General features: G+C 35.9%; 1 protein-coding gene across 36 annotated transcripts in view; it reads right to left on the bottom strand.

Annotated features, from left to right (window-relative positions):
- The window catches only part of PTPRD (protein tyrosine phosphatase receptor type D), a 2,336,513-nt gene that overhangs the window by 1,628,851 nt on the left and 684,702 nt on the right, over positions 1-22,960 (bottom strand). For all 36 annotated transcript variants that reach the window (XM_078368970.1, XM_035293431.3, XM_078368938.1 and 33 more), the window contains exon 4: positions 1,875-1,983. The gene's annotated coding sequence lies outside the window, so the exon portion shown is untranslated. The remainder of the gene's footprint in view (positions 1-1,874; positions 1,984-22,960) is intronic.

Raw genomic sequence — 22,960 nt, forward strand, 5'->3', positions numbered from 1 at the left:
AATTTCATTCCTTTAAAAGGGGTTTGCACATTTACTAAATAGGAATTTTTTATTTTTTATTTTTGAGATGGAGCCTCGCTCTGTTGCCTAGACTGTAGTAGAGTGGTGCAATCTCAGCTCACTGCATCCTCCACCTCCCAGGTTTAAGCAGTTCTCCACCTCGCCCTCCTGAGTAGCTGGGATTACAAGTGCGTGCCACCACATCTAGCTAATCCTTGTATTTTTAGCAGACAAGGTTTCACCATCTCGGCCAGGCTGGTCTTGAACTCCTGACCTCATGATTCACCTTCCTTGACTTCCCAAAGTGCTGGGATTACAGGTGTGAGCCACAGCATCCAGACAAATAGGAATTATTATCTTGACTCTCCCATGTTCTTATTTAAACAAGAGTTTATATGTTTCCTTAGTACAAAAGAAAAATGTATTTAAATATGCTTTTTACTCAAATACAGAATTTTACTCCAATTCTGTATAATTTGATTTTAACACCTCTAAAAATATGGTGACTATTTCTTCATGACCTCATTATTCTTCTATAATCCTAATTTTATGAAATAATTTCAATGACCATTTTCAAAATTAAAATTTTTTTCTTACGAAAAAATTTCACTGTGACAACAGCTTAAAAATGAAGAGAATTAAAAATAAAATTACTATATTGATCTTTCCTTTTATCTTTTTTCTCTATATACACGTAAAAGTTATAAAGACATTTTAACCTGATTTCCAAAATTTAAATATATGCCTGCTCCTTGTTTCATGTCAGAAGTTTTTCTCAAGCATGTGCTTTAATAGTTCCGTAGAATTTTACTATTAGAAAATAATCTTTTGTAAGTTTTATACAAGTTTATACTTGGGCTATTAACTTTCACTAGTATTAAAATGACTATAAAAACCTTGATTTTATTTAAATATTTTTAGAGATTCCTAATTATTTTCTTACAGTAAATCACAAGATACAGAATTGTTGTTGAGAAGGGATTGAGGTATTTGATACATAGACCAAATACTTATTACATGTTTCTTGTGTTTATTTTATAGCATTTGTCCCAGTAGTGTTGAAAAGTTTATCTTCTTTACTATTCTTTGAAAAACCGTGGAAGACAGATTTCATGTGAATTATGCATAAGTTATGTATAGGCCTACCGTGTAGTTCTTACAGTGTATAAAAGTCATTTCAAAAATAAGCTGTATAATATGTATATGTCATTCCCTAAACTGTTATTCCATTCAGTTTACCAAAGTTTCCTATTAATGTCTCTACATGATGTGATGAATATATTCTGGGTATGGATTCCTGAAGGCACAGACTCAGAGAGGATCATAATTGGAATTGGAAACAGAGTTCTTACCTCTTGAATGTTAAGACTGGGAATTGAGGAGTCTTTTGAGTTACTGGATAATCTGCTTGCCCTTATTGCCCAACTCCAGAAGTGACAAAACCTGACTTCTTGAAGGGTAATGCAGCCCTCAGGTTATTACCGTCAAGGTGGCACTGAACAATGTGCCGGTTGAAATGCTTAATGGTAACTCTGGTTTCCCGACTCTTGATCACTACTACAAACAGCTTCCACACTTACGAGGTTTCATCATTTAGTGTACTTGTAGCTCTGGTATTTGGATCCTCAGTTCAGAAAGAAATCCATTCATAGTTAACTATTCTACAACTTGAAATTAGGTGAATTAAAAAGTATATGCACTGACTTAAAGGCACTATCAAACTTTTAAATTATAATCTTTTAAAGAAATACAGTGTCTTTATATTTTGAAAGAGCAAAAGGTTGATGGAAGTACCTCGTGAATTCTATCGATAAACATCTGAAAGACACACACCTTGTGTCATGGAAAACTAGCAAACTCCAGTATGAACTTACCTGGAGCTGAAGCCCATCGCTTCCCTCAGTGCTGGTGCTAACATGCTGTCAGTCAGATACCTCTAACTGGAATCTCACGGGCCAGGAACTGCTTGCCTTTTATTTCTACCTGGAAAAAAATATAATGTTAGTCGTTTTTTTTCATATTCCTTGAAGCATTATAAGATATTCATTATGTTATCTTTTCCCGTCACATTAGATACGCATTTATCAGAATGCTCAACACAAAGGAAAGAAGAATAAACTCTTCACCTCTGTAATTTACACCTGAGTGATTAATATAGCACCTGTATAAGTCAAAGGAACCATCTATATTTTATCTCCTATAAAATGTTCCTTATAAAAGGTTATTTATTATTGGAGCACAATCATTCCTATCCATTTGGTTTAAGTAATTGATGTGTTAATTTACGAAGCCATTTTATATATAGTGTCCTTGCAAACTGTAAATCAAAATACATTTTGATTTACTCCAGAGAGAAGCTGATGTTGCAAATAATTCATTTTCTGAGTTCCTTTTTTTTAACCATTAAAAGGAGTCTCAGTAGGAAACAGAATGTAATAATGCAATTCCATTAGTTTTACACCTGTGCTCTTTTGTATTTCTCAACTTGAGAGACACTGATGAAGAAAACTGATGTTTTCTCAAATGCACCAGAGTGTTGCTACTATGCACTTATGATGGATATAGACAGTTTGACCTCATGATAAAAATTACTGGCTTGAAAAAAAAAACACAAAGCTGGGCTCCTGTATGAATGGAATGTGCCAGGTAGGGTCTTTAACTGCCCACAAATAGAGCTATTGACGTTTAGTATTTTAGCCTTGCTCCAGTTCGGTATACAACTAAATGGTTGTAAGGCACTCTAAAAATGCAAGAGACGCAGCAACTGTTGCAGTCTTTTTGAGGTTTGTGCAGTCTTTGCTTTGTCTATGTCCTCCTCCCCGAGATTTGGAGTTTGGTGCTGAGCTGAATTCATGATGAAGATCCTGCAATTTGCTTACCTCCTTTTTGATGCTCATTGTTTATCTGAATCTTTAACGCCAGGATTGACCAGGTCAATAAACCCATTTCTTGATCTATGTGCCAAAGTACCCATTTACCTCTTGTTGTACCTACTCGGTATTAACTGCTTGTTTGGATCATCACCTGATGCATGGTAACACCATCTGTGAATCATGTGGCTCCAGGTATTTTAACAAATGCAGTGAAATCTGTCTTCTGGTGTCAATCTTGGAACCACTTATTTTGTTTCATCTTGCTATAATTCATTTAGCTTAAGAGTTTTTTCTATGCAGTATGATGTGAAGGACTCAAGAATTTCCCACCAGTATTGCTTTATGTAACTCAAACCTTAAGAGCAAATATTGTTCTCTTTTTGAAGTCCTTTTTAATCTCAGATTATTCTGGAATCTACTTTATCGCCTTCATTCCTCTGCTACAATAGACTTCATCAGTTCTCATGTGGATAATAACTTCCTGAATATGGATCTTGTATCAGTTGAAAACAGATGGCACTTTTAAATTAGGATAATTTGGATAGAGCTTAATAAAAATCCCATTTACAAAAATGTGGGCTGTATGTGGTGAAACCACAAGGAAGGTGTGATGGAGCTGATACCACCTCTAGACCTGCAGAGATGAGGGTAGGGAGCAGTTACCAACATCTAGGAGTCAGACATGAAGAAAGAGCCTCCTGGAGAGGAGCAGTGATCTCGGTGTGGGAATCATAGATAGCATAAGATGGCAGCACAGACGGAACTGTGAGGACAAATGCCTCTCATCTTCTCCCTTCCCTCTGGTTGTCTAGACTACCTATGGGACAAACCTCACTGGAAGCCCAAGTCCTTTGGAGCCTGTTGATGAACTCCATCAGCTAGTTGCCAGGGTTAGGGTATAGGTTGGAAAAAGATAAAGAGTGACTTGAAAGGAAAAATAAAAGATATTTAGTTAATACTCTTATTCATACTTAAGAGAATGGGGTTTGAAATCAGATATGAGTCCTACCTCCATCTAGACGTATAATTCTAGACAAATCACTCAACTTTTATAAATCTTGGTATCATTATCGGTACAATAGAGATAATACATTTTTCAGAGTTTTGTGGTTAAATGGCTAACATATCTAGAGCCCATAATATTAATAGTGGCAGTAGTTCTCCTATCAAATACAAAAATAAATCAACACACACTAATATGCTCCAGTCATGCAGAGTTCTTCACCACTTGTTCTAACTGGTCATGTATTTTCAAACTTCTGCACTTTTTTAAGGGTTGTTCCCTCCAGTTAAGATTGATTTATCTTTCTACATCTCAACCCTGGTTTGCCTAGACAACTCTTCCTCACATTTTCCAATTGATGAAATATGATCTGAAGGCTTTCTCCAGCTTTTTAATTAAAAAAAAGGTGACCATTCTCTTTTTGTTCTTCCATAGCACATAGCACTCCACCAATCACATACACTAGGGGTGGCCAATCTTTTGGCTTCCCTGGGCCACACTGGAAAAACAGTTGTCTTGGGCCACACAGAAGATACACTAACACTAATGATAGCTGATCAGAAAAAAAATATGAAAAAATCTCGTGTTTTTCATATTTTAAGAAAGTTTATGAATTAGTGTTGGGCTACATTCAAAGCTGTCCTGGGCCTCACACAACCTGTGGCCCACAGGATGTAAAGGTTTAATTTAGATTATGCCTGGCTTCCTATATGACTATGAGGGAAGAAAAAAAGCTATATCTGACAGATTTGTATCCTCAACAGGTGGTTCACAGCCAGTTTCTTAGTATTGAAAAAACAAAGTGTTTTAATACTCTGATGCCCAGGCTGAAGGACAGTGACATGATCTCGGCTCACTGCAACCTCTGCTTCCTAGGTGCAAGTGATTCTTCCCCAGCCTCCCAAGTAGCTTGGTTTACTGGTATACCTTGCTAATTTTTGTATTTTTAATAGAGATGGAGTTTTACCATATTGGCCAGGCTGGTCTTGAACTGCTGACCTCAAGCAATCCACCCACCTCAGCCTCCCAAAGTACTAGGATTACTGGCGTGAGCCACCACTCCCAGGCAATGTGTGCATGTATGAGTTTGTCACAACGGAAGGAAAGGGTTCAGTAACTTTATTCCTCTTTTCCCTAAGAGCAGATCAGCCTGTGACAACTGATGCATGGTGGAGAGTAGAATGACTCTGAAGACAACGTTCCCAAAAGAAACTCCAGTCATTTTATAACTTCTCTGGGCAGTCTTGCTAGAAAATTCATTCATTCCAAGGTTGCTAAAAACACTAGAATTAACTGATTTCCAGAAGAAAAATCAGTAGTTACTATAACAACAATTATTTCTCTGTATCTCATGTATTTGAATGATTTAAAATAAAGAGTTCAACCTCCAACATTTTCTGAAAGCCAAAATGTTCTACCCAACAATTGTTTAAAAACTTTATTCTGTTTTGTGACTAAGTAATGAATTCCTGTGAGTCATGAATCTACGCCTCAGGAAACAGTGCACAGGACAAAATCTTACTGTCACACTTGCCTCCATCCTCCCCATTTCCCACCCTCACCAAAATCACACTGATTGGCATCTGTATCCCTGCAAAATTTCCTTCTGCAAATACAAATGAATAGGACCATATGTATATTCTTATTCTCCACCTTCTTAAAAAAAAAATTTTTGCATGCTTTATCAATTTTATGGGACTTGCTTTTTCACTTAAAGTAAATTAGGGGGTGTACTATATCAGTAGATAAAAAGCACATTCATCATATATTCAGCTTCATATTTTTCTATTTTTCTGATATGCCATAATTTAACCAGAATTTTCCTGAAAATGATTTTTAAAACCCACTTACCTATTAAAGAAATTATAGTAAGTTACTATTTATGTGTGAATTTGTATATAAGAGATACAACCATAGAATAGATTCCTATCAGTATGTTCAGGAAGGTCACAGGACAAATGAATCTTTAACTATCAGATATAGTGCTCAATTTCCTTCCTTGAGAATCAAAGCAGTTTGTGCTTCCACCAGAAATCTACAAGATTGCTTGGGTGGGCCAACTTCTAGAATTTTGCAAATCTGATAGGTGAAAAGTTTTATATCACTGCATTTCAAATGGCATTTTAAAAATTGTAAGGTAGGTTGAACATGTTTTCATAACATTTAAAGGACATTTGCGTATTTTTTTTCTGTGACTTTTCTGTTAATAGCTTTGCCATTTTTATCTAAGTTGCAATTTATAACATTCTTTATTATCGTATGCATTTTCAAAATGAATGAAAGCCATTAACTACATCAGCGAAACATTACTCTGTTTTGAGTTTTTAAAGCTTTTATCCCAAGCTTTTCTTGCAATCCCATACATGAAATCGGAACAGCACAAAGAGGTGCCACAGTGCCCTCTGGTGGCATTGTGCTCCATTGCATCTTCCCTGCACTGACTCGGGGCAAAAGCTGCAGGTGGAGATGGCTTGATGTCAGTCTTGCATAAGCTATTATCCTAACCAAGTCTCCTTGGTCCTGAGACAATGTGGCAGTATCATCATACTCAAAATGAAGAAGTATTAGATCTGCTTTAATCCTTGAAGAACCAGGTGAGTGCCTGGAACTTGTTAGATGTCCTAATAGTCAGGATTTATCTCCTTCCTATATGTTGTAAAAGATGACCTTGGAATATTTTGTCAGTGGGCTACAGTGGAGGCTTGTTATAGACAGTCAGCCTCTGCTTCATTCTTCCCTGTACAGCAGTAAAATTAAAAGGGCTATCATCTCTCTCTGGAATTCTGAGTGTTCAAAATATCACAAAGTCAGGTCAGTAAAGAAGTTTGCAATTCATTCATTCCCAAAATATTTGGAATACTATATTTAATGTTTTAAGAATTTGTCATTTATGTTATTGAACAAATCAACAAAAATTACTGTCTTCATGGAGCATATCTTCTAGTTGGAGGAGACAATGAGCAGCAAACATGTAATTAAGCAAATAATACACTATATTAGAAGATATTAGAAGATGTGGGTTTGTGGCTGTTAGATGGGGATATTTTAATTTTAAAAAGTGTAGTCATTTCAAGAAAGCAACATCTGAATAAGAATTAGAAGGAGGTACAGAAGCGAATTGCGCAGTTCTCTGGAGGAAGAACCTTCTAGGAAGTAGAAACAGCCTTATGGCCATAGCATGCTTGGTAAGTACAGCACACAACTGAAAAAACCCTTTTAGGATTAAAGGATTCTTTTCCCAGCTGCTGGGAGTGGTGCTGGACTGCCTGCCCCAGCTCTCACCCCAATCTTCAAATTGCCTTAAGCTGTCCATGCTACTTCACCAAGGTCTGACTCAAGGGTAGCCTGAGCCCCATGACTGGTAGATACAGAGGAGAAAGGTCTAGCTTGTTAGCCGCAAGACAGAAAAACTTCTTTTCTTTCAAACCTCTTTTCTTTTCTACTCACCCTTTCATGACCTCATGTGATCTCAATGCTTATACTACCACCTATACCCTAATGACTTTCAAATTTATGCTTCCAGGCATATTTTTCCCCTTAATTTCAGATTTATTTATCTATGTCCCTATTAGTTCAAATACCAAAGAGGATGCTAGCTTGTAAAGTAATCAATATTATTTGAGAGGGGAGAAATTAGAGTACTTACACATATTATTTTCATGCACAAATAGAACATTTCTTAAAGTCAACCAGATTTACGTTGAAAAGCAAACCTTAATACAGTTCCAAAAATTGAAATCCAATAGACCATGTTCTCTGACCATGATTAAAATAAGTTAAAACTCAGAAACAAAAAGTGCACACACACAAAAATCTATACATACCTGAAAATTTAATTTTTGGTTATTTACATGTTATTTGCATTTGTAAATAACCAAAGTAGTTATAAAATTTAAAGATATTGTAAAGTTTAAAATGATATAAATTAAATGATATAAAAACTACCGGTTGTTAAAAATTGAAGCCTTTTGGATCCTTTCCTACTTGTCATGCTTCACTTTCCCAAGCTGGATACCATTTACAAAACAGTACTTTAAAAATCTGTCATGCATACTAATCATTATCTTGCACCTTCTTCCTAAGATAGTATGGCTTTGTTGCTTATTTTCTTCACTAGAATACAAGCAACTTAAACACAAGCAATTATACATCTTGCTCATTCCCAGCACTTGGCAAAATACCTAGAAAACAGGAGGTACTCAACACTTGCTTATCTAATGATTGGGTAAAATGAATGTATGGACAATTAACCATATTACAATAAGTATAGTTGAGTGATCACAAAGCGCTACTATGGCTGACAACATTTAGCCTAGTGGTGGGAGTTAGAGCTTCTAAGTTAAATTGTGTTGAATTCATTTAAAAAACTAACTCCTTTTTCAAAGTGCTACAAAATAAACTTACAGGTGTGCAGGGTTCAACAGCTGCTTGTCAGTCCCAAAAGGGATCCACTTCTAAGGCTAGCTGTGACTTTTTGCCTGGATCTTACCAAGGCACATTCTTGTTCCAGAGGAAAATATTCTTTCCTTATTGCACGTCTCCAGGCCATTGCTCCCCCAACCCACCTGCATTAAAACTGGCTTCTGGGAGTACAGCTTAATCAGAGGAAAAACTGGAAATTATCTCTTGAAATACAGAGACCCTCTAAAGCAGTAACAGACATCTAAGCTCTGAGAGCAAAATGTTGTTTTACTTCAACCTATACCTACAAGAGATTTCCATGAGAAAATTAAAGCAAAAACTCAAGTGGTTCCATTGAAACTTAAAATATGCTTTAATTGAAGCGCAGCATTACGTGAAGCAGAACTATGAATATGTGCTGACACATTACCATTTTTATAATGCAAATGACAGACTGAATGATCATTATATATATTAAAATCCTGATTCTGGAAGCCATGCATAGAGTTCTATTTGCTTGTGAAGATCAGAAAATGCCTGATAAAAATGAGACTTTTATCCCAAGAGCCCCAAAGTACCACAAAAGAAATGATCTTTTTAAAAAATAACTTGGAAGAACTGAAAAGTTGACACATTCCTGTATCATCTATTCCTACACGTACGAGAGGCTTATTCAGTAGAATGAGTAGCTCAACTATGCAGATACTTTCTCACTTAGTTTTCAGTAAGGAACCTTGGAACATTTTAGGTAGCCCGATTCTTTTCTTTTTATACTTAACATGTGCTCTGGAGATTAAAAAATACCATGGCATGTAGGTAGTGAAAGGTCAAGTTAAATTTGCATTCTCATTCTTGGTTCTAAGAACTAAAATACTTGAAGTTAGCACTGTTGTGAGTAGTTCATCTTCCAAGAGACTTTTTTCCTGTAACATGAACCTAAAAAAAAACAAGTAATGGTGCCTACTAAGATTTTGTTAAATCAGCCACATCTGAGAGTGAATATATCTATTTTTATATAGAACTAAAGATCTGTTTTCTTCTTGACCGTCAAGAAGGGAGATAGATGAAGTAAAAATGAAGACAGAGAGGAAAAAGGAGAAAATTCAGAACATGAAGAGTGTCAAGACTGTTATTTTTGCTTATAAAATGTGTTACATTTGTTTGCCTTGTGGAGGACTGCTCATCATTCAGGACCCTATTCAAAGTCACCTTCCTTCTGAAGATGAGGCTATCCTCCCTAACGCTAATAGAACAATAGATGTTGTTCTATTACTATCCTTATGAACTGCACTCCCATTCTCTGTCAACATGATTTTCACTGTACTTTGGTTTTTTACAAGTATGACTATCTTTCCTCATTAGATTGGGATATTCTAGGAAAGAATGTGTATTCCTTATTGCTGTCACTCTTTTCTCCCCAAATCTGGCCTCATCCTACTTCACTCTGAGTATCAAACAACACGCCTGGAAATAAGGAAGCCTTAATGTTTGATGAATAAATGGCAGATGATGAACATTTTAAAAATGTAAAACATAAAGGATAGTAAAAGTTAAATTTAGAGATAAGTTAAAAGTCAAATAGCTGCACACTTTTAGGCTCAACTTTTTGGTGATTGGTTTATATAACTGATGATGTAATATTCTGCTGAAACTTTTTTCCCCCAAAGGTAAAATTTTAAGTGTAAATCTGCAATATTTAACAAAAACTCCAGAAATGAATTCACCTAATTTCTGTAATCCCATGGCAGTAACTCTAGGAGCATTGTTAACAATATTACAGAAAGGAGAGTTATTAGCCTAACCCAAGAAATAGGTAGTATTATATTAGATCTGATCTCAACAGTAGGCACAAGTGTGAAAAAGATTGAGTAGAGACAAATTTTATGACAATGAAAAGATAATAGCCAAGAACAAGATACGGCAATCATAAATTTTAAAAGCTACTTGAAATAAAAATAAAACACTCAGTAGAGGTATCTAAATAAATTAATGTTACATTGTAATGAGAAACACGACATGTGATGTAATGTCAGGATGGGGAGCCTAAGATTTCTGGAGGGTGAACAATACAAGAAAACAAGATGTATAGCAAAAATTCTAAGAATAGTTCGTGTGTTTCAAAATCAGAGAAAGTTCGAATGTAAGGCGGAGAGATGGAAGCAATGATTTTCTGTTATGTTTAATGATCTCCTCCATGATCTGTGGAAAATATTCACTTAAAAGTGTTTCATTATATTTATGAATCTCATTTTTTTTATTTTTGGCAAAATGCTAGCCATTTTCTAAATACTTCTCAGAGATTTTCAAACTTGAGACTAATGCACAGCATCTTCCTATCCTTTGAAGCCTTCTAAGACTTAAAAAATTATCTCCCACTAACAGCTTCTTAAATATTATTTGATGAAATCCATATTTTGTGATAGTTTTATTTTTAAATTTAGTTGATTTTTACCAATTAGCAACAACTTACTGATTGGGATAATCACTTCTGTTTTCATTCCTCGGTGTTCATGTGGACATTTCTTCTTTGCAACAGCTCTAGTTGGGAGTTACTGATATATTTTCTTAGGGATAATGCTACTCACATACCAAAGGGAAAAGTCATATGACCTACACTAAGTCAATCACTACAACCAGACTCCTTGTCCTACCTACCTAAGGGGTAGGCATATCTGGATTTCTAAGCTTTCATTGGAAACTCTCATGAAAAACCCGCTTTCTCATTCTTGATGAATGAGAAGGAGCAACTGTGTAGATTTAGGTCATGTCTTATCTTCCAATCAGGTGTAACATCAACTTTAGATCGAAACCAACACTCTGAGGAGCAAATAGAGGTCAAAAAAAGAAAAAAGAAAAAAATTGGGTCTTTGAGGACCCCACTGAGTTATTGGATCGTGGCACTTCTGAAGCTGGTATCATAAACTTTGTTTGTAAGGTCAATAAATTTCCCTTTTTCTGTAAGTCGATGTGAAATTGATTTATGGTTCCCATAACCAAACTATTTCCCTAAGTCTGACTCTTAACATAATTAAAGTCTTTAGTTATTCTTAACATATCATAGCCCAGCCCATAGATAACAGATACATTTCCTGTGTCACTCTTCAGGTTTCACTAGCCTAGTTTTTTTGTCCCAGTTGTGATTGTGACAATGACCTTTGTGTGAACTGTGGCTGACTTTATGCTGACCTAACCTCATAATTTGTCTTAAAGCTGTGCTGCACATCGCTCATCTTCTCTCTGGGACTTCCATGTGACATCCAGATGGGGATGCTGTGAAATCTTGTTCAGACAGCACATATGTGCCATGTAGAATTGTGGGGAGTTTATTTCCCAAGAGGCACAACTTTGACAAATGAGCTAAGGGAAGCTAGTGGAGAAATTTCTCTTTTCTTTCATTGGAACAACTGTTTTAAGACCTATTTGGCTTTTAAGAAGAAAGTAGAGGATCAAACTGTCTTTTGTACCCCTGAATCAGTAATACAGCTTCTTTTTCTTTCCTCTCTCCTGTTACATGGGAGTATGGTCCCAAATAACAGTAGTAGCACATAGGTTCTGTTCTAATTTCTGGGAAAACCAGGTTAAGGCATTTGAAACCAGGCATAGCAGAAGAAAGCTAACTTTAAAAATATAATTTTGGGGCTGGATTACTCACTGATATGAAAGTAACAGAGATTCCATTTCTGGTGGTAGCTGAAGTGGTAATAATCCATGGCATGTAAATGTATCACAAGAACTAGGAATTTTCACCTCTGGTTAATTAGAATAAAATGGAGAAGGAAGGTGAAATATCTATATGTAGCCCTTTAATGATTCAGGGACAATGGAACTATAATGAGGTCTAGCTTCTATTAACTGATTAGAAGCTTTGAGGGGGGAAAAAAAAGTGATAGTCTGCAGGTATCCATCTCCAATCCAAGGCAAGCTGTAAAAGCCTGAGGGCCTCTATGGCAGTGTTTGAAGATATTCTTACCTCCTATAATTAAAAGGCCAACTGTGCTAAAAATTAGGCCTAGGTTTTAATTATGAAGGTAGTAGAACTGTAAACAACACCATGTAGCCTTGATAAATCCATGACAAAGCTATGGCTCTTACAAAACAAAACAAAACCGAAAAACAAAAAACATGTGAGAAACAATGTCCTAGAAAGGGACATTTGAGTAGATGAAGAATATTGAACCCATAAATTCCTCTGAATCCTCCTGTCAAAAATCAGCACCCTCCAATGTTTTTGAGAAAAGTTTCTCCTCCCCTTGCCTGGGGAGCATACATGGATGTTATTTCAGATGAATTCCTGACAAGTTAATGTTACTCTCCTCAACCTCCCTTCAGTCCAATAACCAGGCTGAGGTTTCAGTATAGCTTGAGAGAGGAAGTATAATTCCACATTAGGAGGAATCAGATTATATACCCTAGGAATTGTAGTGCCTAGCTAATATTTATAGCAGGAAACAAAATTAAATATGTGGCAGTCAATTGAGTTTATTAGACTAAGGTAGGGGAGCAATGTAAAGACTAATATGAAGAGAATTTATTGACACCCAGAATTTACTCATGATTTAAATATATTATGTGGGTAAGAACACCTGGCCTTGGCCCAAAAATGTACATTGTAGTCACTCCCTGAAGATTGCACATAATCATGGCTTACAGGAAATGAAGTAAATATGCTGGAACATTTTTGGCCAAGTATTGAGGAAACTCAGAGCCTGAGGACAGTAGTAAAATTAGAATATATTTACCAGGTAAGATCTGAGAACTCACCACCTGACAGTTATGTACCCAGGAGACTCTAGAGGACACAATCCTAATGCAGTGAAAAAGTCCACTGGTGAAAGGAGAAATGGTAACTTAAAAAAGCTCACACATGGCCATGTTCTTTACTCCTGGTTAAAGAGTGGGAGATTATTGGGATCTTTAGTGGAATTTTAAAATATAAGAAGTCAGATGACAGCACTTAAACAACAGAGGCAAGGTAGATATAAAAGATGTAAATTTTTTTTTTTTTAATTGTACTTTAGGTTCTGGTGTACATGTGCAGATCATGCAGCATTGTTGCGTAGGTATACATGTGGCAATGTGGTTTGCTGCCTCCATCTCCCTGTCACCTACTTCCCGCATTTCTCCCCATGTTACCCCTCCCCGAACTCCCCACCCCATGCCTGTCCCTCCCTTGATCTCCACCAACAGAACCCAGTGTGTCATGCTTCCCTCCCTGTGTTCCTGTGTTCTCATTGCTCAACACCCACCTATGAGTGAGAACATGTGGTGTCTGATTTTCTGAGTGTCTGTTCTTGTGTCAGTTTGCTGAGAATGATGGTTTCCAGATTCATCCGTGTCCCTATAAAGGACAAGAACTCATCATTTTTTATGGCTGCCTAGTATTCCACACTGTCTTTATCCAGTTTATCATGGATGGGTATTTGGGTTGGTTCCAGGTCTTTGCTATTGTAAACAGTGCCGCTATGAACATGTGTGTGCCTGTGTCTTTAAATAGAACGATTTATAATCCTTTGGGTATATACCCAGTAATGGGATTGCTGGTTCAAATGGAATTTCTATTTCTAGGTCCTTGAGGAAGCACCACACTGTCTTCCACAGTGGTTGAACTAGTTTACACTCCCACCAGCAGTGTTAAAGTGTTCCTATTTCTCCACATCCTCTCCAGCATCTGCTGTCATGGTGCCTTGATCCACAGGTATTTTTGGCAACAAATGGGAAATGATAGTATTCCTAGGACCAAATGTAGATAAAACAAACAAGGATGTTGTTCAATTACAAAATTGTTGGAAAATAGAATGATGATAAGCAGAAGGCCAACATCATTCATTGCAGAAGAAGATTGTTTCTCACTTGTTTTGACAATCAAGTTTGTTCACAAAATCCAGAGTCCAGTGGTTGAATGGAAGACTGGTTTTCCTGAGGAAGAACAACACTATTAACAATATATATAATAAATACTCTCTCCTCCCTAAAGAGTTCTTGCACCATTTTGCCAGGGTAACTATTCACTGGAGAAAGAAGGTGAATGTGCAGAAATTAAAAAGACTGTTGGGAATAGGGTTTAAACACTGAAGATAAAGTACCTGTAACACTGTCATGAACCTCCAGTTAGAGTGTGGGCTATGAAGACCAGGAGAAAAACCATTTCACAGGGTTTCTGATATGTTCACTTGGCTGGCAGCTATTTCCCTTAAAAATGTAAACATTTTGGGCCAGGTGCAGTGGCTCAGGCCTGTAATCCCAGCACTTTGGGAGGCCAAGGCGGGTGTATCACAAGGTCAAGAGATCGAGACCATCCTGGTCAACATGGTGAAACCCTGTCTCTACTAAAAATACAAAAACTAGCTGGGCATGGTGACGCACGCCTGTAATCCCAGCTACTTGGGAGGCTGAGGCAGGAGAATTGCCTGAACCCAGGAGGCAGAGGTTGCAGTGAGCCAAGATCATGCCGTTTACTCCAGCCTGGGTAACCAGCGAAACTCCGTCTCAAAAAAAAAAAAAGTAAACAATTCTTAAACGCCTATATAAGAAAGATTTAATTGGCAAGTAGAAGAGCTCCCATACCGATTCTCAAACCTGTGGGGTAAGGGACACTGTGGTAGCCAAAAAGCATCCTATACAAGAATGAATTTTAGGCTGAGCTGCAGAAATTACTACCAACATCAAAGCCTTGAAAAATGCAAAGATGGTGACCTACATCATACCTCCATTAGATTTACATGTTTTGTTCATGCAAAACCAAAATGGATGGCCAGTCAGCTTGCTGGATCATGGTGCCCAGATAGGTGGTCAACATTATCCTGGACATTTCTGCAGCAGTATATTTTGGATGAGATTGACATTTAAATCAGTAAAATTTATACACACAGACTACCCTCCATAATGTGGATGGGCCTCACCTAACCGGTCATAGGCATGAAAAGAACAAAAGACTGACCTCACCTGACCAAGAGATGAAAAGACTATACTGGATATAGTGTACACCACTCAGGTGACAGGTGTACTAAATCTCAGAATTCAACACTACAGAATTCATCCATGTAACCAAAAGCAAAACTATAGAATTCATCCATGTAACCAAAAACTCATACCCCAAAAGCTACTGAAATAAAAATTAAATTTATTATAGAGGGAACTGAAGAAAGCCCTAGGACTTGCAACATCAACTCTTTTTTAGGTCTCAAACCAAATGACTGTCACTTGAACCTCAGATTTTAGTAGACTCCATTATCACAGAACCCAATTCTTTAAAATCTGTGGACACACACACACACACACACACACCCTTTAGGTTCTGCTTCTCCGGAGAATTCTAACACAATCAGCTACAGTAACATTAAACAACGTATCATGCAGAACATGATTATCTGTACTGGCTCAAATTAACAGTGTGATATTGGTTTATATGACTTATGCTCTCAAAGATTGCCTCAGTCCCATGCTTATTGTAACCACTACTGAAGTGACCAGATGTAAACATATTTTAACTACTTTTTGTGGGTACCATCTGTCAATGCTTTATGTCGTGGTCATGCTATATCTCTCTTACTTCCCGCTGTAGGGTTTTATTGACATATACCAAATGACACCCAGAAGTAATTGGCATACACACACTCAATGTTGTAATCAGCCTTTGCAGTGCTTTTTGTGTAAACTGGAGGATTTCTTTGCTATGCTTTTTTTAAAAAATCATATTTTTCCATCCATTTGCTACCTTTAAGGACTCTAGGTATTTAGGGCACTTGATTGAAAGATCAGTATGGGCACCATGGCTCATGCTTGTAATCCCAGCACTTTGGGAAGCCGAGGTGGGCAAATCACTGAGGTCAGAAGTTTGAGACCAGCCTGGCCAACATGGTGAAACCGTGACTCTAGTAAAAATACAAAAATTAGCTGGGTGTGGTGCTGTGTGCTTGTAATCCCAGCTACTCCAGAGGCTGAGGCACGAGAATCACTTCAACCTGGGAGGTGAAAGTTGCAATAAGCTGAGATTGTGCCACTACATTCCAGCCTGGGTGATGGAGTGAGACTCTTTCTCAAAGGAAAAATGTGTGTGTGTGTGTTTGTGTGTGTGTGTTTGTATAGATCATTGTCCTATAAACAGTCTTACCAATAAACTCTTCTATTTAGAGAGTCATGTAATATAATTGTATCATCTTTTTTCTATTAACTTATTCTCTTTTTCCTATTTTCTATACTTATCCTAAAAATTACTAACTTTAAACAACTTTAAATGTTTTAGCATTATGAAAATGCCTCATATGAGAACTGTTAATAAAAACATTACTTATAAAATAATCAAATTTTTCATAGTTTAAAACAATATAAAATAATGCAAAATAGAAAATCTGTCATTTATGACAGCACAATATGAAATCCGTATTTATTAACTAGTTTTCTTTTTAGAAATGGAATACAACATCTACATAACAATCATTATACATATGAAGTAAATAGTAATCCTCCCTCCCACCTGAAACAAGCAGTTCCTTTATCATAGCAACTTCTGTATCTCAGCAAGGTTATTTGCATATAGAAACAGATTAATAGAGTACTAGATACAAGTAACTATATATACAGTTTAATATAAGTAGAATTTTCCTTCAAATGGCTATATTGATTAGCTAGAAAAATGTTACAAAGAGATAATAAACTTGCATCTTATTCAGAATGAGATTCTGAAACAAACAAAATTCAGTTTTAATATAAATCCTATTAAGATATGAAATACCGTTTCAGCTCACTTTATAAATAATTGTGGAAGGAAAGTGAAAGGCCTCCAGTAAAAAAAATGAAGATTATAGATCAAACTAAATACCAAAGTTTAGTGAAACAATGAATGAAGAAGATAGAGAGGCAATCTACTCCCATCATATAGTAGACATACAAAGCATAACAGCTTAAGGTCCTCTGCAGTACTCACAGCAAACAAAGGAAATATCTCCAGTGAAACGCTGGAAGGGAAGCTGCAATTGACAAAGAACAAATGAATGAATGAGTGAATAGGTGAATGAGTAGTAAATGGTAGAAGTGTAAAATGACTACCATCCTGAAAGAAACCACAAGAACATAAAGCAGTAAAGGATATGTGTGCATTTAATCTGTATTCTTAAATACATTTTTACTTTCTCTTTTTGGTTAACATTTTATAAATTTTAAAATAAAATCCTGTCTTCTTACCTATCAATTTGGTACCCAACTTTACATTGGCCACAACATTGAACTCTGCATATTTGGGCTGTTAAGAGAACACTCATATTACTCTCAAAGAACAAAGATTTTCCAAAACTGAATGTAACTACATATTCCTGAAAAAGTATGAGAAGGACCATTAAGTAAAGAGTAATCAAGCAATTTTTAAATTATAACAGGACTATGGCGGGAGTGGGGGGGGGCACTAAAATCTTACAAGATATTTGATGAAGGCCACATTTATTTGCAAATGTACCAACACATCACTAGTAATCACATATTAAATTCAAGCTTTTAAAAAAATTCCAGATTTTTCTCATATTTTAGAAATGTCCAATCTAATATACAGTCCCCCATTCATCATAAATATAACACATATTCCTTTGCAGAGCTATTTTTCTTGCCATCAACTTGAGTTACTTTTTGTTCTTTTTTGGGAAAGAAAATAATGTAAAAGAGACTGAGGTAAGGTTTACCTCAGCCTGATTAAAGTCAAGCTTTGCAAACCAAAACTACCAATTGCTTAATAAAGTGTTACGAGACAAAAGTAGAATAGTGATTCAATTGAGACTGGGAGTCAGGTGATCAGAAATGTTTATATCTGCATGAACCTGAAAGCTTACAATAGTCATAAGTAAGTGCTACCTGAGTTCAGAAATCCAGTTCATTGTTATTAATATGTGCTTATGGGTTTTCAAAATCAGTGGATTATGTTGAGTGGGGAGAAACCCATATTAAAAAGATTCAAAATTAATACAGAAGATACTTATATTTTATTATGTTTTATCATTTTGTCACACATTTGTTTTCTTTTAAGTATCTATTCTTCACAAATAGTTATTTCAGGTAATTGAGGTGGGAAACAGGTTAATCAGACAAAGGAATGGCTCATAGGAGCTAGTTACCTACTAATACAGAGAGATTAATGTATTAGTATTAATAACACACAAGTTAGAGAGCAATGAGATCGTTTTCTAGCACTAAACAGTCTAAATAACTATCTTCTCTGCATCACTAAAATAGAACACACATTAAATTCATGAATAAACTGTATTCAATATCAATTTTAAACACATATTAGATGAAAAGAAAAGTGGATATTTATATAATAACTACCCATAAATGGTAGGAAAGAAATCAGGGTCCCTAATTAGCTAAGGGTCAGATGTGAAAAGAGACAGCATTGGGCTCAAGTTAAGTTGAAATTTGGATTTGGGAACCCCATATATAGCTGAAGCTCATGGAGAATATACACCTAATTAAAAATGTTTGAGAAAAAGCGTACCCACTGATGAGAAAAAGTATGCCCACTGTATTCATTTTGACTACAAAACCTACCTCTCTTCTTAAAAAACAAACAAACAAACAAACAAAAAAAAACACGTAAAAAGTCATCCAGGGCTACTACTATCTATGGGAATGTTAACAGAGGCAAAGAAAACTCCTCTATCTCAAAATGCAAAGCATATGCAATTCTCAAAAATAAAATCCTGCTAAACAGTGTACAATCTAAAATTACAAAAGACATATGATACTAACTTTAACAAGAAAGGACCTGTACAGATGCAGACAATAACACTTAAAATTATTAATGTTTTGAAGGAGAAAACAGATAAACAAGGTTTAATTTTGAAAAGAGCAAGCATATTTACAAAAAAATTACAACACTAAACATCCAAAATTGTTTTAAAAACATTGAAATTAAAATTCAAAGGAAAGCAGAGACAATACTTTCTATCTCATTCTAATGTCATCACAACCACAGCAAAATAGTAATAATAAAACTGTAAGCCAGTATCTCTCAAACAAAAAGCAAAAAACCTTAACAAACTAATCCTAAAACTTAGAAGAGGCATAAGATTCATAATAGCTAACACAATATTAAAGCATAAGGTTGGAAGACTGTCACAACCTGACTTTAAGACTTACTCAAAATTTACAGTAATCAAGACAGCCTGGTATTGGTGCAACAAAAGATACATGGATCGACAGAATAGAAGATCAGCATCGTAAGACAAAGTGAGGAAAAAAATAGAAGAGAGATCTCAGAATCAGACCAACATAAAGATAGTCAACTGATCTTTGGCAAAAAAAAAGCAAAGGCAATTCAATGGAGAAAAGTATCTTTCAGCAAATCTTGGAATGACTGGAAGTCCATTTGTGTGTGTGTCTGTGTAAAACAAGAATCCTGACACAGAGCTTATACCTTTCATAAAGCATAACTCAAAATAGATCAAACACCTAAATATTAAGTCAACTCTAAAAAACTAGAAGATACACAGGAGAAAATATAAATGACTTAAGTTTGGCAAGAAGTTTTCAGATACAGTACCAAAAATAATCTATGAAAGAAAGAAGGATATATTAGACTTCGTTAAAAACTTATGCTGTGGCCGGGTGTGGTGGCTCACACCCGTAATCCCAGCACTTTAGGAGGCTGAGGCAGGTGGATCACCTGAAGGCCGGAGTTCAAGAGCAGCCAGACCAACATGGTGAAACCCCATCTCTACTAAAAATACAAAAAATTAGCCAGGTGTTGTGGCCAGTGCCTGTAATCTCAGCTACTCAGGAAACTAAGGCAGGAGAATCACATGCACCAAGGGGGCAGAGGCTGCAGTGAGCTGAGATTGCACCATTGCACTTCAGCCTGGAGACGACAGCAAAACTCCATCTCAAAAATAAAAAACTTACACTGTGTAAAATAATCAATGACAAGCCAGAGCTTGGGTCATTTATTTGGAAAACACGTATCTGCCACAGAACTTTTATCCAAAAATATACAAAGGACTTTTAAAACTCAGCAATAAGTAAACAAACAAACTAATTTAAGATGCATAAGGTATCTGGACAGATACTTTAAAGAAAATATACAGATGGCAAAAGTATTAAATTATGCTCAGTATCATAAAACCTCACACCTATTAGACACTAAATACCTATTAGAAGGGTGAAAACCAAAAATACTGACAATACCAAATGCTAGTAAGAATGTAGGGCAATAGGTGGGAATGCATATGGTACAGCCACTTTAGAAAACAATTTGGCAGGCTCTTACAAAACTACACATCATCTTACCATTTAATAAAACAATCATGCTCCTAGGTTTACACCCAGTTACTTCAAAAAGTTATGTTCACACCAAAACCTTCCTGCAGAGGTTTACAGCAGCTTTATTCATAATTTCCAAAAACCTGTTCACCAGGTGTATGGACAAGCCAACTGTTGTATAGTTGTATAATAAAATATTAGGCCATAAAAGGAAATGGCCTATCAAGCCACAGAAATCTTAAATGCACCTTCGATGGCTAAGTGAAATAAACCAATATTGAACACTGACGTATTTATGATTAAAATTGTTCTTCTGGAAAAGGCAAAACTTATAGAAAGAATAAAACTATCAGTTGTTTCCAGAGCCTCAAAAGGAAAGAAAAGGGGTAAATAGGTAAAGCACAGGGGATTTTTAGAACAGTAAAATTATTCCAAACGATGTAATGGTGGATATATGACAGTACGTATTTGTCAAAACCCATGGAATTTTATAGCACAGAGTAAAACTTAATGTATAGACGTTTTAAAAATTTAGCAGGTTGGATGATCCTAGAAAAGCCATACTGCAACAAGAAAATCTATTATATTATAAAATTATAAAATATATTATAAAAATATATGAAAAAAACCTCACTGAAGAGAATGAGGAAGAAAGGTGCTGACCTAAGTAAGTTTGAAAAGTCAAGTCTGTAACGCTAAAGGCAAAAGGAGGCAAACAAAAATAGTGTATTTGAGTTGATAAAGTTGTTTTCCATAGGGTACAGGCTAGCAGTCTGCTATATGAATGTATTGGAATGAAACAACTGAATAAATGGATAGCAGATAATGAGAACCAGGAATGAACTTTTTCAGATAAGCAAGAAGAGGAAGTTAGACTGACATATGTGATCATGGATTAGAGTTGTAGACATTGGTATGAACTCGTGCTTAATACACAGATGTTTACATAGAGATATTTTAGAGAGAGATGTCTATCCATTGGTTACTATTAAGGTTATGTATTCTTTGCTCTGTCTGCCTAGAGGGCCTAGAAGAAATGGAAGACAGTAGCAATAAACATGCCTAGCACCCCCGATACTGGTTTCTAATAACAATCTTTAATAAAAGAAATTAGAGCTCCTTAAATGACTGATTAAGGCAGGAAATATTCATTGGAACAACCTGTAGTGGCAGAATGTAAGTATATATTCCAAAAATGTTAAAAACGAAAAAATAACTCATTGATGGGGTATGTCAAAGGAGTCCAGGAGCAACTGAGATAGCTCCCAATGGCCAAAGCTGTGACAATTTGAAAAACAAAATAAATAAGAGGTGAAGAGGCCAACCATCCACGTAAAATAATACCAAGTAATGTATGTAGCTACTCTATCTCAAGAAAGTGGAGCATAACTTTCTATTCCTGAGGTGTGGCCTCTATGTAGGGACTTGCTTCCAAGAGTACAGTATGGAAAGCGGGGACAGGAGACAAGCTTTGCAGTGGAGAAACCTGACACACACTACATCATCCAGCTGATCGAGGCCACTATCAGTATGATCACATGTACCTTTAATGGGATGAGATGAAAATGGTACTTTACTTCTGTGGTCTCTCCTCCCAACAATCAATTATCTTCATGTTACATTGAGAAAAACACAAGACGCATTCAAACAAAGGGGCATCCTGTAAAATACCTGACCAATCAATACTCAACAATAAAAATTCAGAAACTGTCACAGCCAAGAGGACGCTAAAGACACATAACTAAATATCCATGGACATTCAGCAAACACTAAGAAAATACAAATAAAATATGGACTTTAGCTAATAATAATGTATCAATATTTCTTTATTAACTGCAACAACATGACCTATTAATGCAAGACATTCCTAAGAGGGGAAGTTGTGCAATATATGGAAATTCTCTGTACAATTTTTCTATTTTTCTAATTTAAAATTTTTCGAAGAAATTTTTTAAAAATCCTTTCAAAAACAATTGCAATGGCAGGAACTCCAGGAAGAAGAATGTATACAAAGCCTATCAGTTATTTGGTTGAATAAGTTATTCACGCTTTAAACTATAATTTACATTTAGTTACATGCAGGAACATGGGTATCTTAGAATAAAAATATAAATTCAGACTTACCTGCTTGAAACGAATTTAATTTCCCAAATAAGTTTAGTCTATAATTTCTACGACATTTCTATGTGAAAATTATTTATTATAGATTAACAGATACGCCAGATTGGAGTAAGAGATATTAAATGCATCTAGCCCTACATTTATTTTCCCTTTACAAAATGTCATTGTTCTGAAACTTTCTTAATTTGCATTCATATTGTCACCATTTCTTTCAAGATTTTAAGAACTGTATTAAAAAGCAATTCTTTTGGGCCGGGCGCGGTGGCTCACGCCTGTAATCCCAGCACTTTGGGAGGCCAAGGCGGGTGGATCACGAGGTCAA

The sequence above is a fragment of the Callithrix jacchus genome, chromosome 1 (genome assembly GCF_049354715.1).
Source record: "Callithrix jacchus isolate 240 chromosome 1, calJac240_pri, whole genome shotgun sequence".
NCBI classification, from domain to species: domain Eukaryota; kingdom Metazoa; phylum Chordata; class Mammalia; order Primates; family Cebidae; genus Callithrix; species Callithrix jacchus.